The sequence below is a fragment of the Anolis carolinensis genome, chromosome 1 (assembly GCF_035594765.1).
Source record: "Anolis carolinensis isolate JA03-04 chromosome 1, rAnoCar3.1.pri, whole genome shotgun sequence".
NCBI classification, from domain to species: Eukaryota; Metazoa; Chordata; class Lepidosauria; order Squamata; family Dactyloidae; genus Anolis; species Anolis carolinensis.
In genome coordinates, this window is record NC_085841.1 from 328,703,725 (window position 1) to 328,707,876 (window position 4,152).

The 4,152-nt window shown below is 40.0% G+C and overlaps 1 protein-coding gene across 3 annotated transcripts in view; it reads right to left on the minus strand.

The window, feature by feature from the left end:
- The window catches only part of entpd5 (ectonucleoside triphosphate diphosphohydrolase 5 (inactive)), a 29,810-nt gene that overhangs the window by 25,531 nt on the left and 127 nt on the right, over nt 1–4,152 (minus strand). The window contains exon 1 of one of the 3 annotated variants that reach the window (XM_008125740.3): nt 2,752–2,900. The exons of the other annotated variants lie outside the window; for them this stretch is intronic. The gene's annotated coding sequence lies outside the window, so the exon portion shown is untranslated. Of the gene's footprint in view, nt 1–2,751; nt 2,901–4,152 lie in introns of those variants that run through there. 3 annotated transcript variants of the gene reach the window in all.

A 4,152-nucleotide genomic window follows, 5' to 3' on the forward strand; every position in this document is an offset into this window, starting at 1 on the left:
CCCTATGACTTTTGTTCCATTTCTTTCAACATCAACGCTCTTTAATGCTGTTCTTTCAACTTTATACAGAACTACAAACAACCTTAGTTTAACCTTTTAAAAACCCTTATCTGTATTGTCTTTCCAATTAGATTTAATCCAATAATACCTGTGTATCCAAACAACAAGAGCCCCTGTATCAGAACCACCCTGTTTCCACATTAATGAAAAATATGGACAAGATCAAGCTTGACAACACTTAATGTTCATGTCTTAAGAGGAGTTGGGGTATCATTACAACATCTAGTCTATATTTTATCAGAATGAAATACAAAGCCAAACCATACCAACAACCAAAAAAGCTGTTGGTCTTAAAAATAAACTACGTGTTTCTAATGCATAAAAACTCACGCCTGAAAGAAAGTGCTTGTATACTGGAATCTGAACCGAGCTTCTTGAAAGGAAAAAACTTGGTTTTCTGCAGTAAAGCCACAACAGGATAGCAAAAGGATGGTAAACCAAGTGAGTTTATTAAAGCAATAGAAGAAACTGAAACCCATTACTCAACTTTAGTAATAGCCAAGACAACCTTGAAAGGATATGCAAAACAACACCCCTAATTTAATGAAATAAATACATTAAGTATGTTCCTAAAAATGGAGGCACTGGCCAACAGATCCAATAATGAAATTTGAACGAGTGCTGACACAATTGGGACTTCCTTTCTCTTCTCCTCCCCATGCCAAAACATTTTGGATTTTGAACATTATAAGGATAAAACAGAAAAAGACAGTAGCATCAACAATGAAAGAGACTACTATAAAATGAGGCAGGTCAGTACTTAAGGCAAAGCTTTTCCTGCACTATTTTCAATTCTCTCCTACCCAGCCATTTTTTGAAGGGTACAATAAAAATTAAAGTACATGGATAACAAAGAAACCCTTTTAAATAAGTCTTAAGAAAAGATCAGATCAAATGAGATTTTGTTCTTAAAAGTCTGCTGTGTGATTAAACAGTCTGCTACTCAAGCCTGAAATTGGCACACAGAGAAAGACTACTGTATAGCAAAAGCATGTTTCTCCCAGTCTACCATACTTCACAGGGCAGGCAAGGCAGAAAAATAGCATAATAAATAACAGTACAAGGAATTCCTTGTGCTTCATTAAGCAGCTGCAGTAATACTATCCTAGGATACATTCACAGATAATAATCATGTTGATTGATAAGGTCACATAGAAACTTCATGTACTTGATTCATGTTGAACTGGAGACATTTTTAGAACAGCTTTAGAATAAGGTATCCTGCCCTGAAATATTTTAGGGCAGACTTAGGAAAAGGGTCAATTTAACAGGGTTCTTTCAAAAATGAGAACGGTTTATCATATTTGAATAGTATTTTGAATTCTAGTGCTGGAGGAAAATCCTGAGTGCCTTGGACTGCAAGAAGATCCAACCAGTCCATCCTCCAGGAAATAATTCCCAACTGCTCACTGGAGGGGAGGATACTAGAGGCAAAGATGAAGTATTTTGGTCACATCATGAGAAGACGGGAAAGCTTGGAAAAGTGCATGATGCTGGGGGAAATGGAAGGAAAAAGGAAGAGAGGCCGACCAAGGGCAAGATGGATGGACGGTATCCTTGAAGTGACTGGCATGAACTTGAAGGAACTGGGGGCGGCGACAGCCGACAGGGAGCTCTGGCGTGGACTCGTCTATGAGGTTACAAAGAGTCGGAGATGACTGAGTGAATGAAGAAGAAGAATCAGGGTTCTTTCAAAAATGGGAACGGTTTATCATATTTGAATAATATACCTATGTGATGCCCCCAGTTACTACCTTCAAATTCCTCCTCAAAATCCAGTTTTTCTAGGTTGAGCCTTTGGCTCAATCTTTCAATCATGGCAACAGAGGAGAACCTTTTGTCAGACCAGGCCCAAAAGCAAATTCTAATTGTAAGAACAAGTGGCTTCGTCTTGAAGCATTTACAGCCAGTATCAAAGGCCCCTTCTTCATTGACCATTTAATGCCCTTTCAAACCAGTATTGAAGAAAATGGTTTCGTTATGCAGATGATTACATAGGAAATCTGGGATTGCACAAACTACAGAGCACTGATGCACTTTAAGGGCTTTCTTTTGCACACTTTTGTGGAAGTTTGTTGTCTGGCCACACCGTTTGAAGCTAGATTCAAACTGCATTAAATGGTCAGTATAGATGGGGCCTAAGGCTTAGAAGAGACATTTCTATTTTTTAGAATGGATCAAAACCCAGCAGTTAAGAAGTGATAGCATCATGGGGAAGCACCATGGCTTGGAAAACCCAAGAAGATCAGATTGAAACCTGGAGCTTGACATTCCCCATTCATGCCCTAGTATTATGGACACAAATATGGGAAACTGAAATAAGTGCATATTCCTACTTTCCAAATCTCAATGTCCCTCCACCTTCTCTGTTTTGTTACTTGTCAGTTTTACACAATAGACCACCCCATGGCAAGGATCCATCCTTCTGTAAAGCAATATGTACGCTGCACACACAATATAAATAACTCATATTTATTTATTTATTCACCATCTTCAATACTAAATTAGAAAAATAGATATCTTGCCTACTTTTTCTTCCAATCCAGTAACAGATATAGTAACACTCTGATCCACAATAGTGATTATCCAGTCAAAGCCATGATCCCATCTTTAATGAGAGTTGCAATTTAGGCAGCTGATTTTTGATTCCAAAGATTTCATTTCAAAGAAAATAGCTATATCAGGACTTACCGCTTCCTTGGTTTCATGTACAAATGCAAAAGTACTACCGTGCGAGAAAGAAAACTGCTTGTTAAAATTTAACCCAATTGATTCTTTCACGAACCTAGGTTTATCATTACCAAATACAAACAAGAAAATATGTCCAGGTTGGATGTTTTTTATCCAACAAGGTTCAAGGGCCGCATTGCAGGCACGCAAAATCTCCACGGAGAATGCCTGCCCTACTGAGAAAATGATTTACCAAGTCAGGTGTTTGTTGCATCAGAAAGGTAGAAAGCTAAGTTGTGATGACTAAGGGAAACAGAAATTTTGTTGACTCATTCTGTTATGACACACTATTCAAATTCAAACAGCACTGCAGCAATTCAGCAATGGATGACATTGTTGTTTGCAGCTCAGCATCCCTAAAACACTACACAGGTTGAGCATCCCTTATCCAAAATGCTTGGCATGCAGAAGAGAAGGCTAAGAGGAGACATGATGGCCATGTATAAATATGTGAGGGGAAGCCATAGGGAGGAGGGAGCAGGTTTGCTTTCTGCTGCCCTGGAAACTAGGACATGGAACAATGGCTTCAGACTACAGGAAAGGAGATTCCACCTGAACATTAGGAAGAACTTCCTCACTGTGAGAGCTGTTCAGCAGTGGAACTCTCTGCCCTGGAGTGTGGAGGCTCCTTTCTTGGAGGCTTTTAAGCAGAGGCTGGATGGCCATCTATCAGAGGTGCTTTGAATGGGATTCCCTGCTTCTTGGCAGGGGGTTGGAGTGGATGGCCCACGAGGTCTCTTCCAACTCTATAATTGTATGACTTCTGCAGACAATTATGGGAGTATCTTGGAATTCTTGTTAAGGGGTGCTCAACAATGTCAAAAATTTAGAATGGCAAAAATAAAGGAATTATTCTTTTCCCGATGAATTAACTCAGGGCCTTTCCACACAGCCATATAACATAGAATCTCAAGACAGAAAATCTCACAATATCTGCTTTAAACTGCTTTATTAGAAAAATGAAGTTTGGAACGTGGAACGTAGGAACACGCTGCCATATATTCCAGTTCAAAGCAGAAAATATGGGTTTTTATTCAACTGTGTGGAAGGGGCCTCAGGACATCCATTCTGAGCTAGATTTTAAAAAAAATGTAAACCAATTTTCCTTTGAATGCAACAGGCTGCATCAACTCTACAGCGTCTAGAGCAGGCCTGGGCCAACTTGGGCCCTCCAGGTGTTTTGGACTTCAACTCCCACAATTCCTAACAGCCTACCGGCTGTTAGGAATTGTGGGAGTTGAAGTCCAAAACACCTGGAGGGCCCAAGTTGGCCCAGGCCTGCTCTATAGAGTGACATTCAGAGGTGAGGAAAAGAGCCGAGAAGCAGATCCCTCAGAAGCGCCACCAAACCACCCAACTCAC